Below are 13,908 nucleotides of genomic sequence, written 5' to 3'. Positions count from 1 at the left end.
ACTGCCCCTTTGCCAAAGCTTACTTTCACTACCACCAGGACCGTGCACAGATAGCTGGCCAAAGAATGCAGCAAAGGGTGAGGCACATGGCAAGTTCATTGTACCTGTATGTCATCTGAGGGATCTGAGGATGAAGTGAACCCAGCAGTTCATGGGCAGACTTCTTGATGGAATCTGTGATACAGTTAATAGGATCCACATCCCATTAATGCCTTCTGAGAATCCTATCTCTGCAAACCTCTTCTTGCCTCACCCCCAACACATAGCTCACAACTCAGTACTCTGGATGGGGTTACTCTGGATGGAGTGAGAGAGAACTGGACAACTTGGAACTTCTCACATAGCTGGGTAAGTCAGGAGCTCATGCGCATGCTCTCCTTTTTCCCTGAGGGAGAAATCACAAGCTGAGAAGTTCTCTCCTGGCACTCATCTGTTCCGGGAAAACGGGGAGATGGGTAAAGTCAATTTGTTCCTTTTACCCTCTCCAATGCACCCAATCTCATATTTTTGTTTCTCCAATGAAAGGGGCTTCCCTGATAGCTCAGTTGGTAAAGAATATGCCTGCAATGCAGGAGACCCTGGTTTGATTCCTGGGTTGGGAAGATCCATTGGAGAAGGGACAGGCTACCCACTCCAGTATTTTTGGGCTTCCCTAGTGGCTCAGCTGGTAAAGAATCCACCTGCAATGCAGGAGACCTGGGTTCGATCTCTGGGTTAGGAAGATCCCCTGGAGAAGGGAGAGGCTGTCCACTCTAGTATTCTGGCCTGGAGAATTCCATGGACTGTATAGTCCATGGGGTCGCAAAGAGTTGGACACGACTCATATTTTTGTTTCTCCAATAGCGTGCTGGAATTCTCTGCTGGAAACCTGAGATTCCGCAAAGCCTCTCTCCTTTACAGGTGATTGTCTAAGATAATGTTCTCTAGGGGTTCTTGGACCACGGCCAAGATGGGCTCAGGCCAGTTTACAGGACCACTGCAGAATCCACAGCCAGGAGTAAGGTCTAATTATGCCTATTATCTGATGTACAATTGGGCAAGACTCCTTCTTGGCCCTTTGACTGGATTTCACAGCTCACACAAAGGAACTTTTAGTCCATGGATAAATGACAAACTGTTGTTGAGGGGTAAATACAACAAGGGGTATCTTATTCAGGCATGTCGATGACATGATTTACCTCTCTCTCATTTTTGGAGGATAACATTTCTAGATGGTTATTACTGTTATTGCTACTGCTAATGCTATTGTTATGGTATTATATCTCTCTTCGTGCTTGTATGGTTTCTAAAGAGAAGTTGAATGTAATTCTTATCTTTGTTCCTCTATAGGTAAAGAATTTTTCCCCTCTGGCTATGTTCAAGAGTTTTTCTTTATATTCGATGTTCTTTAGTTTGAAAATAATAAAGCCAGGTAGAGTTGGGGGGGGGGGTGTTTATCTCGCATGGTGCCCTCTGAACTTCCTGGATCTGTAGTTTGTTCTCTGACATTAATTCAGGGAAATTTTCAGTCATTATTATTTCAAATAAAATATCTCTTTTGTTCCTTTCTATTTTCTCCTTCAGGGATTCCCAATACACGTATTTTACAATTTTTGTAGTTGCTCAAAACTATCTGTTTTTCTCCAGCTTTGCTTTGCCTTTTTTTTTTTTTTAATTTCCATTGACATATCAGGCTTCCCTGGTGGCTCAGTGATAAAAAATTCTGTCTGTCAATGTAGGAGACATAGGTTCAATCCTTGGGTCAGGAAAATCCACCAGAAAAAGAAATGACAACCCACTCCAGTATTCTTGCCTGGGAAACCCTATGAACAGTGGAGCCTGGTAGGCTACAGTCCATGGGGTCACAAAAGAGACACAATTTAGCAACTAAAAAAACAACTGACATATCATCAAACTCATAGATTGTTTTCTTCAGCTATATGTAGTCTACTAATAAATCCATCAAAGGTATTTTTGCTTCTTCATTCTGTTTTTGATACCTAGCATTTCATTTTAGTTCTTTGTTAGGGTTTTCATCTCTCTGCCTATTTTACCCATGTATTCTTGCAGTTCACTTTATCTATAATAGCCCTTAGTGTATTAATCATCATTGTTTTAAATTTCAGGTCTGGGGGAGTGAATTCAGCATCAAGGTAGCATAAGACATCCCTTGTTTTTTTCTCACCCGCCTCAACAACAGAAATTCAGTATCCATCTATAAACAAGAGTTCCTCTGTGATTGTTGTGGGACCCAACACCATGTGCCTAGGTAGAAGAGAAAGATAAACAAATTAAGAGATTTTTTAAAAACAAATTTATAAGCCCTCAGCTAGAGTAACTAGGAAAATAAGATAAAGACACAAATAAGAGTTGGATGGAGGAGATATTACAACTAATACCACAGAAATACAAAGGATCACAAGACATTACCATGATCAACTACAAGCCAACAAACCCGATAATCAGGAAGTGGTAGAAATTTTCTAGAAACATATAACCAACCAAAACTGAAACATGAGGAAATAGAAAAATCAGAATAGACTAGTGATGAATAAGTATACTGAATCACTAATCAAAAACCTCCCAACACAGAAAAGCCCAGGACCAGATAATTTCCCTGGTGAAATTTACCAAACATTTAAAGAATTAATGCCAATTCTATCAAATTTTTCCAAAAAAACTGAAGAGGAGAGAATACTTCAAAACTCACTTTAAGAGGCCAGAATTACCTTGAGAACAAAGTCACATAAGGACGCTATAGGAAAAGAAAATTATAGACCATTATCACTGATAAATATAGATGCAAAAATTCCCATTAAATATTAGGCCAATCAAATTCAGTAACACCTTCAAAGGACCATACTCTATGACCAAATGAGATTTATCCCTTGGATGCAAGGATGGGTCAGCATACGCAAATCAATACACACGATGCAATATATTAATTAATAGGATGAGAAATGAAAATTGTATCATATCAAAAGACGAAAAAATTTTTGAAAAAATACATCTTTTCACTGATTAAAAAAACTCAACAAATTGAGTACAGAAGGAACATACTTCAGTATAATAAAGGTCATATTTGACAAACTCACACCTAACAACATACTCAACAGTGAACAACTGACAACATTTCCTCTAAGATTAGAAACAAGAAAAAGGTGCCCACTCTCTACACTCTATGGAAGTCTGAGCTAAAGCAACCAGGCAAGAGAAATAAGTAAATGGCACCCAAAAGGGAAAGAAAGAAATAAAACTGTCATCATTTGCAGACAATATAATCTTATATATAGAAAATCCTAAAGATTCTACCAAAACAACTATGAGAACTAATTCATTCAATAAGATTATTTTCACTGTGATCTATTGAAAGTCAGCCCTCAACACAAGGGTTTGATAAAGTAAATATAAAGTAAATAAAATTTAAAAAATAAAACAAAAAATAAAAATAAAATTGTTTGACACAAAATCAACATATAAAAATCAGTTTTGTTGCTACACACTAAAAACAAAGTATCTAAAAATTAAATGAACAATATTATTCACAGTAGCATCAAAAAAATAAATGCTTAGGAATAAATTTAACCAAGAGGGTGAAAGATCCCTACACTTAAACTGCAAGACTTTGATGGAAAAAAATTGAAGAAGACACAAATGGAAAGATATCCATGTTCAAGGAGAGGAAAAAATATTATTACCAAAATGTCCATATTACACAAAGCCAACTATAGATCAATGAAAGAAAATTCCAATGGCATTTTCCTCAGAAATAGAAAAGATAATTTTAAAATTTGAATAGAACTAAAAAAGTTTATTTTTTAATAGCCAAAGTAATCCTGAGTAAGAAGAATACAGCTGGATCATACTTCCTGACACTGAATTAAACAAAAAAACTACAGTAATCAAAACAGTATAATCCTGGAATAAAAATAGTCATACAGACAAATGGATAATAAAGAGCCTAGAAATAAAGCCCTCAATTAAAGTAAACTAATATGTGACAAGAGTCCAAGAACAATCAATGGGGAAGGGATAATATCTTCAAAAATTGGTGTTGGGAAAACTGGGAAAAATAAAATTGGGCCTCTAACATACATAAATTAAAAACTTTAAGTAGATTAAAGATTTAAATGTAACAACGGATATTATAAAACTTCTAAAAGAAAATCCAGGGGAAAACTCCTTGATACTGGTCTCATTAATGAATTTTTTGGAAATTTTTATCATAAGCACAAGCAACAGAAACCAAAGTCATAAAGTGAGATAACATAAAATTAAAAAGCTTCTGCACAGCAAAAGGGACAATTTACCAAATAAAAAGGCAACCTATGGAATGGGGGAAAATATTTGCAAACCATGTAACTTATAAGGAGTTAATGTGTGAAATATATAAATAACTTACACAGCTTAATAACAAAAACAATAAAACAATCTGATTTTTAAAAATGGGCAGAGGAATGGACTGTTTTCCAAAGAAGATATACAAATAGCCAACAGCTTCATAAAAAGATCTAAACATCACTAATTATCAGGGAAATGCAAACCAAAACCACAATGAGATATGACCTCACATCTATTAGAATGTGCTTAGGCACTCAGTCATGTCCAACTCTTTGTGACACCATGGACTGTAGCCCGCCAGGCTCCTCTGTCCATGGGGATTCTCTAAGCAAGAATACCGGAGTTGGTTGCCATGACCTTCTCCAGGGCATCTTCCCAACCCAGAGATCAAAGGCAGGTGTCCCACATTGCAGGTGGATTCTTTACCATCTGAACCACCAGGGAAGTCCTCACATCTATTAAAATAATTATCATTAAAAATAGGTAACAAATGCTAGGAAGAGATAAAGAAAAGGGAAGCCTCATGTACTGCTAGTGAGACTGTAATTGGTATAGCCACTATGGAAAACAATATGGAGACTTTATAAAAATTTAAAAATATAACTACCATATGATCCAGCAACCCCACTTCAGTATATATACCCAAAGGAAATGCAAATAGGATACTGAACAGATAACTGCACTCTCATGTTGATTGCAACATTATTCTCAGTTGCCAAGATATTAAAACAACCTAAGTGTCAACAGACGAATGGATAAATAAGTTATGATTATAGACACATGCACCCCCACACTCACACACGAAACATACACATAGTGGAGTACTATCCAGTTGTAAGAAAGATGGAAATCCTGCCATTTGTGACAACATGGATGGATCTCGAGGACAATGTGCTAAATGAAATGATTCAAAGAAACACTGCATGGTATCAGTTATACGTGGAATCTAAAAACTGAACTTGTAGAAATTGTAGAATGGTGGTTATCAGGGGCTGAAAGTGTGGGAAATGGGTTGATGTTGGTCAAAGAGTACAAACTTCCAGTTAAAATAACTATGTTCCAGGGGTCTAGAACAGCACTGCACTGTTGTAAGAATACTGTGTCATATACTTAATAGTTGCTAAGAGTAAATCTTTAATGTTTTCACCACAAAGAAAAAGAAATGGTAATTGTGTGATGTGATGGAGGTGTTGATATCACAGTAGCAATCAATTTGCAAAATAAATGTATGGAATGAACATCCCAGACATGTCTATTTCTGATACCATCACTGTCTTTTCAAACTGTGTTTATTGCCTTTCAGTATTTCTTGTCATTATTTCCTGCTCACTAGACATAATGTCGGAGAAGGCAATGGCACCCCACTCCAGTACTCCTGCCTGGAAAATCCCATGGATGGAGGAGCCTGGAAGGCTACAGTCCATGGGGTCGCTGAGGGTTGGACAAGACTGAGTGACTTCACTTTCACGCATTGGAGAAGGAAATGGCAACCCACTCCAGTGTTCCTGCCTGGAGAATCCCAGGGATGGGGGAGCCTAGTGGGCTGCTGTCTATGGGGTCGCACAGAGTCGGACACAACTGAAGTGACTTAGCAGCAGCAGCAGCAGACATAATGTACTGGGTAAAAGAAACTGCTAGAAATAGGCCTTTAGTAATATGGTGGTAAGGTAAGGAAAGGATGTACTCAGTGTTCCTATGATTAGGTCTCAGTCGTTAGTGAGCCTATGCCTTTAAAATGTGAGTTTCACAATTGTTGCTCAGTTTTTTCCTTCCATTAGGTAGGACAGGATGGCGAGAATGGGTTGTAGTTGGATATTTACCTTCTCCCAACAGGCTTCCCTGGTGGTTCAGTGGTTAAGAATCTGCTTGCATTGCAAGATACCTGGTTTGATCCTTGGGCCAGGAAAATCTCCTGGAGAAGGGAATGGCAACCCACTCCAGGATTCTGGCCTGGAGAATCCCATGGACAGAGGAGCCTGGCAGGCTATAGCCCATGGGGTTGCAAAGAGTCAGACACGACTGAACAACTAACACTTTCAAATGTAAGGCTAGAATTGACTAGAGTTATCTATTTCCCTTGCCTCAGTTCAGTTAGGCCCTGATTATATCTCAACAGATTGCATGGTCAGTCATGTCAGACTCTTTGTGACCCCATGGACTGTAGCCCATCAGGTTCCTTTATCCATGGAATTTTATAAGCAATAATACTGGAGTGGGTTGCCATTTCCTATTCTGGGGGATATTCCTGACCCAGGGATCAAACCTGAGTCTATTGCATCTCCTGCACTGGCAGGTGAATTCTTCACCACTTGAGCCACCTGGGAAGTGCATCCCAACAGGATAGGCTTTGGTTAACTAGTTTCTCTTGAGTGTGGACCTATTTCAAATGGTTTCTTTACCTCTCCCCTGCTGGAAACTCAAGAGGACTTTTCTCAGATATTAACTATGGGAAATTGAAGTAAACCTCACAGTTTTGTGGGGACTTCCCTATGACTAAGTGCTCCTGGAGTTTTTTAACTTTCAGAATTGTCCATGCTGAGCCTCCAGAAATTCTCAATTATAGTTCAGGTTTTTCTTCCCAGTACTGGATCATGTGGCAATTTCTGATGATGAATCTGCTCTAATAAGACTTTCTGTCTCTCAGTTATTGGGGGCAGTGGTTTGCCCTGTGTCCTTTTCTTTCTTATGGCTCCAAGAAGAGTTCATTTTTCAGTCTTCTCAGATTTTTTATGTTGTTAGGATTGAGCAGCAACTCTAAACTCATTATATGTGAAATGAAAAACAGAGGTTAGGTACAGCTTTATGTTTTAGAAATGTTCTATTTCCTCCTTGATTTTTGACTTTGTTGTGTACATTATTGAAATTGGGTTATGAAGTCTTCAACTATTATTTTTGAATTGTTTATTTCTCCTTTTAATTCTTCTTTGTGTATTTTAAAACTTTGGTATTAAATGGATATACATTTATCATTGGTATATCTTCTTGACAGAGTGAACACCTATCTACACCAGTCTTTGTCTTAGAGATTTTTTTGTTTGATATTAGGTTAGACACCACAGCTCTTTTATTGTAAGTTTCTGCATGTTAAGTTTGTCCACCATTTTACTTTCAAACTGTTTGTGTTCTTCAATCTGAAGTATGTCTCTTGCATATATTTGGATTACGGTTAGTTTTTCTTTTATCCATTCTGCCCATCTGCACTCTTTAATTGAAGAGTTTAATCTATTTCATTTAAGTTATTACTTATACAGTAATATGTATCTGCCATTTTTCCTATATTTTTATGTATGTCTCACATCTTTTTTGTACCTGTCATCCTCCATCACTGCCTTTGTGTTAAATTTATATTTTATACTGTACCTTTTGTCATCTATTTTACTGCATGTTGAATTATTTTTCTAGTGATTTATCTTGAAATTTTAATTCATATCTTTTAACAACGTAGTTTAGATAAATACTATTGCAATTTCAAGATTATATAAATCTTTGCCCCAATATAGCAATATAGTTCTGTTTCCTCCACCCTCCTTTGTACTACTGACATAAAAGTTACCCTTTCATACTTTATGTTCTCATTACCTGGATTTATAATTTTTTCTATATGTGTATGTCCTTTATATCAAATAAGAGGGAAAAAGTATTACTGCCATTTATATTTACCTATATAGTTCATTACCTGTACTGGTATTCTATTTCTTTATATGGATTCCCTTTACTATCCAGTGTCTTTCCATTTCTGGAGACGGCAATGGCAACCCACTCCAGTACTCTTGCCTGGAAAATCCCATGGATGGAGGGGCCTGGTGGGCTGCAGTCCATGGGGTCGCTAGGAGTCGGACACGACTGAGCGACTTCACTTTCACTTTTCACTTTCACGCATTGGAGAAGGAAATGGCAACCCACTCCAGTGTTCTTGCCTGGAGAATCCCAGGGATGGGGGAGCCTAGTGGGCTGCTGTCTATGGGGTCGCACAGAGTCGGACACGACTGAAGCAACTTAGCAGGAGCAGCAGCAGCAGCAGCAGTCCTTTCATTTCAGCCCAATATATGATGTATAGGGTACATCTCCTGACAACAAATTTTCTCAGTTTTCATCTATCTGTGGATGTCTTGAATTTTCCTTCTTTTTTTAAAGGTAACTTTTTTAGATGCAGAAATCTTTATTATGTTATTTTTCCTAGCATTTCGAGTATGTTATTATACTTTTCAAATTCAAAATTTCTGTGTGGCTTTTTATTTTATAATGCATATTTTCTATTTTGTTGCAGGAGACATGTGTTTGATCCCTGGGTTGGGAAGATCTCCTGGAGAAGGAAATGGCAACCCACTCGGTATTCTTGCATAGGAAGTCCCATGGACAGAGGAGCCTTGTAGGCTACAGTTCATGGGGTCTCAAAAGAGGTGTACATGACTGAGCGACTAAAAACAAAAAAATTCCTCTATTTATATTCTCTATATCTTCCCAACACAGGGACGGAACCCAAGTCTCCCGCATTGCAGGCAGATTCTTTACCATATGAGCTACCAGGAAAGCCCATTCAAAGAGACATTGTTTGCACACTTGTAGTTATTTAGACAGTTTTCTTTTTAAACACATTTAAAATAGCTGAATTAAGGTTTTCATGTAATAATTTCAATATCTGTATTTCCTTTGGGCAAGTTTTTACTGACTGCTGTATTACTTATGTACAGGTCATGCAGTTTTTTACATGCCTTGTAAATTTTGTTAATAACTATACATTTTATGTAATACAATGTAGAAACACTGAAAATCAGATTCTTTGCCTTCTCAGGTTTTGTTGTTGCTACTGTTTGTTGACTTTACTATTCATCTGTTTAGTAACCTTGCTGAAATGATTCTAGATTTCTTTATTTGTATCTTGTATTACCAAAATCATTATTCAGACACCTTAATAGTCAGCTAGTGACTGGACAGATATTTCATTAATTGTCTGGAACCAATAAACCTCTTATTCTTTGCTGATAAGCTCTGTGTGCCTTTTGGAATGTAACTGTACCACTCCCAAGGTTGAGAGTTATTATTTTTCTGGATATTAAGCTGTATTTCTTGAATAAATTTTCTCCAGACTATTCAACATTTGGTTAATTTCCACTGCTAGTTGAAAACACTGCCATAGCCACTACTTCCTGCTTGGAGAGTGCCTCACAGTTAGCCAAGGTTGAGATTTTAAGGCCATCTCAGGACTCTCTGGGTTTGCCCAAAGCCCTAAGCATAGTTCCTTGCATATACAATCTTATATTTTCCCAGGGATATGTTGGAGCTTTTCAAAGGCTTCTATGGATATCCCATTCCCTAGTTTTTCCTTTTAAGTTTTTTGGTTAGCTTGTAGTTTGCCCCAACTGTTACCTCCATCTTGGGGAGATATGATTTTATACAATTGCCACTGAATATTTTTGAAAAACATATTTAGAGAAAAAATAAAACTGTTCATATTGTGTAAGCTTTGAATCAGGTCAAATTGACAAGTCTTGTGACTAGGCATTTCCCAGGAAACTGCCAGCTAGGTCAAATTATAACAACTCCTTGATAATGGGCTATTAAAAGAGCTTCAATTTCACTGATTCCTCCAGTACCTCCTAGGCTGCTGGTTTTTACTATGATAGAAGGCTGTTGCTATTCAAACTACCATAGAACGGGAGATGGGTTAGAAATAGGGAAAGGTAAAATGCAATAAAGCACATTTTTCTTACTGATATCCTGCTGTTAATCGCGAATAAACATTCATCAGATTGTTGCAAATCTTTTGCTAATTGCCTGAGTTCTGAAAATGTTGATTTTGACAGTTTTTACTAGTGCTCATATTGCTTTGATGGGCATGCATGCATGCTCAGTCGTGTCCAACTCTGTGACCCCATGGACTGTAGTCCGCCAGGCTCCTCTGTCCATAGGGACTTTCCAGGCAAGAATACTCGAGTGGGTTGTCATGCCCTCCTCCAGGGGATCTTCCCAACCCAGGGATCAAACCCACATCTCTTGTGTCTCCTGCATTGACAGGCAGGTTCTTTACTACTGACCCACCGGGAAACCCAGGCAGAGGATTTTCAAATCAAGGTTTTGGCTGTAATGAGCTCTAATTTGGAGGCTCTGGAGGAAAATTTATGTCGGAGTTCATTCAAGAATTTACTGAGTTCAGTTTATTGTGATTGTAGGACTGATATTCCTATTTTCTAACTGACTGTCAGGCAGAAGACTCAGTCAACCACTAAAAAATGTCAAATAGGTTTGGCACATTGTTTTTCCATTTTCAAATTTGCAATGACAAATCGAATTTCTCTTGTGTATTTAATGTCTGCCCTCATATTTTGCTGTCAACCACATAAATCCATCTGTTTTTAAAAGGGCTCATGTCATTAGATTGTGCCCACCCTGATAATTTCCCTATCTTAACTGATTATACACGGAGAGAGAGAGAGAGAGAAAGAAAGAGAGATCTAGCTATATGCATATGGAGAGAGAAATAAATCTATCTAATCATGGCAGTGATACCATATGAACATGAGATCTGGGAGGGCCATTTAAAAAACACTGTGTAACACACCATCCAATTCAGAAAGTACTATGAAAGTGCTTACAATAATAATCAGATACACTAGTATGAAGCCCTTGAAAGCAGTGACTGTCTTGCTCATAATTTTAGCCTCAGTAGCTAACATAATGCCAGTTCTAGAATAGGATCTTCACAAATGTTTGTTGAATGAATTGAACCCTTGACATGGTAATAAAGAAATAGCTATGAAATTAAGGGGTACAATGACTATCACCCCTTTAATGATTATAAATAAGCCAGCCATGAACATGATTACATACTCGTTTTTTTCACTATAACTGGAAATCAATCAAATGAAGTGTTCTATTTCATACAATATAAAAATAGATGCTAGTAGATGTACAAATCAGGAACATAGGTAGCTAGAATTTCATGGAAGAAGTCAAGAATAAATTCAACATACTATTGTCCATTATGCAGTAAGACAACATTATACATTTCAATATTTTCCTACAATGTATATTATTATATGAAAAATTTAATAGTTATAGTCTGTAATTCTACTTTTGTTGACTCTGCTTAGGAGTTTCTCCCTAATTGCCAAACTTATCGATGTTATAATAAAACTTGACCTTTGTTTTGGAAGAATTTAATTATTAAGTTTGCAGTTTGGTGTGAAAAATTCATAAAACTTTTACTCATATTTGTAGCCTTTCTAGGCATGCCTATTTTTTTTTAATTTTATTTTATTTTTAAACTTTACATAATTGTATTAGTTTTGCCAAATATCAAAATGAATCTGCCACAGGTATACACGTGTTCCCCATCCTGAACCCTCCTCCCTCCTCCCTCCCCATACCAGCCCTCTGGGTCGTCCCAGTGCACCAGCCCCAAGCATCCAGTATCGTGCATCGAACCTGGACTAGCAACTCGTTTCATACATGATATTTTACATGTTTCAATGCCATTCTCCCAAATCTTCCCACCCTCTCCCTCTCTCACAGAGTCCATAAGACTGTTCTGTACATCAGTGTCTCTTTTGCTGTCTCGTACACAGGGTTATTGTTACCATCTTTCTAAATTCCATATATATGTGTTAGTATACTGTATTGGTGTTTTTCCTTCTGGCTTACTTCACTCTGTATAATAGGCTCCAGTTTCATCCATCTCATTAGAACTGATTCAAATGTATTCTTTTTAATGGGTGAGTAATACTCCATTGTGTATATGTACCATAGCTTTCTTATCCATTCATCTGCTGATGGGCATCTAGGTTGCTTCCATGTCCTGGCTATTATAAACAGTGCTGCGATGAACATTGGGGTACACGTGTCTCTTTCCCTTCTGGTTTCCTCAGTGTGTATGCCCAGCAGTGGGATTGCTGGATCATAAGGCAGTTCTATTTTCAGTTTTTTAAGGAATCTCCACACTGTTCTCCAGAGTGGCTGTACTAGTTTGCATTCCCACCAACAGTGTAAGAGGGTTCCCTTTTCTCCACACCCTCTCCAGCATTTATTATTTGTAGACTTTTGGATCACAGCCATTCTGACTGGTGTGAAATGGTACCTCATAGTGGTTTTGATTTGCATTTCTCTGATAATGAGTGATGTTGAGCATCTTTTCATGTGTTTGTTAGCCATCTGTATGTCTTCTTTGGAGAAATGTCTATTTAGTTCTTTGGCCCATTTTTTGATTGGGTCATTTATTTTTTTGGAGTTGAGCTGTAGGAGTTGCTTGCATATTCTCGAGATTAGTTGTTTGTCAGTTGCTTCATTTGCTATTGTTTTCTCTTCTAGGCATGCCTATTTTTTATAGTAACTGCCCCCACATGAGAAGCACATCCTGCATCAAGCAGAATATTCTGGAATTTTTCTAAAAAATTAAAGCACCTCCTTGAAAACTACCCAAAACACATGGCAAAACATATGTAAGTACTCATATCTTGCAGCAGATGCTGTGGTTTGCTTCCCATAACCTCCTCTCTTTCTCTAGAACTGAAACATTTGTTATTCTAGCTGCTCTGAGCATTGGTGTCCAACAGCTCTCAGCTATGTTCCTTTCCAGAACTTACCTTAGCCTGAAAAGAGCTTCCATGTCTGTGGTCACTCCCGCGCCAGGGATCCTTTCACATCCAAAGACTGGTTGTATAAAAAGAGTATAAAAGCCTGAAAGAGTATAAAAGCCTGGTTTGACTCTTCTCAATTCAGGACAACTCTGAAAGGTCAAATCAATCCCAGAGTTCCCCAGGGGATTATCTGAGCCCTTTATTGAAACTGCTTCAGTGTTCTCTCCGCCCCATCCTATTTTTTCTACTCTTCAACATGTTGTTCCAGATTGTATAATGTAATTCTCTGAACCCAAAGTCCCAACTTGGAATCTGCTTCCCAGGTAACCTAATCATGAAGACCCCCACAGGTCTAAAGGATCAAATACCTCAATTAGCACCACATCACACTTAAAAATTTTAGAAATTTCTCCATATAATTTTGTTGTCATGTTATTGGCTGTCATATGTTAAACTGGATTATAATCTGTATTAACAACATAATTCAAATTAAGCAGATTTAGTCCATGTATACAATGAAGTAATAGGTGAAGAAACCATAAGAATCCATTATACCAACTATATTAGCAAACTAAAGAAGAAGCTAAATCTAGTACTATCAATACACAGATATCTGGAGACAGTGTTCGAATTCCACCATACATGTAAATTCCCAAGAAATACACAAGTGTAGAGAAACAAGAAAGTAAAGGCAGAACATTTTACATTTCTTTTCTATGTATCACCCAGTATTTATTAGATCCATTCCACTTCCTCACCTAGTTGATGCGTTCAACTGGCAAACAGCCCATCAGTACCTTTCAGTTAGTAATAACCTTGACATTGCACACACTATCTTTCATTTAAGCTCTCCAAACATAAGTGTCAATTGCATCCATCTGCCACATCCTATTATCTGACAGTAGATTGATTTAGTGATGATCTAGCACAGTGAGTGCTGACCATACATTGTTCTTTTCCATCCAACTTTCCTAACAGCAGTTACCACTTTGTCATTCCCTCCCAGTATGCTCCC

General features: G+C 37.7%; 1 long non-coding RNA gene across 2 annotated transcripts in view; it reads right to left on the bottom strand.

The window, feature by feature from the left end:
* LOC129638712 (uncharacterized) overlaps nt 1-13,908 on the bottom strand; it is a 151,843-nt gene that overhangs the window by 95,016 nt on the left and 42,919 nt on the right. For both annotated transcript variants that reach the window (XR_008707982.1, XR_008707981.1), the window contains exon 2: nt 12,900-12,993. This is a non-coding gene — a long non-coding RNA (uncharacterized LOC129638712). The remainder of the gene's footprint in view (nt 1-12,899; nt 12,994-13,908) is intronic.

Source organism: Bubalus kerabau, chromosome X, assembly GCF_029407905.1.
Source record: "Bubalus kerabau isolate K-KA32 ecotype Philippines breed swamp buffalo chromosome X, PCC_UOA_SB_1v2, whole genome shotgun sequence".
Taxonomy (NCBI): domain Eukaryota; kingdom Metazoa; phylum Chordata; class Mammalia; order Artiodactyla; family Bovidae; genus Bubalus; species Bubalus kerabau.
This window is presented reverse-complemented; position numbering and strand designations above follow the sequence as displayed.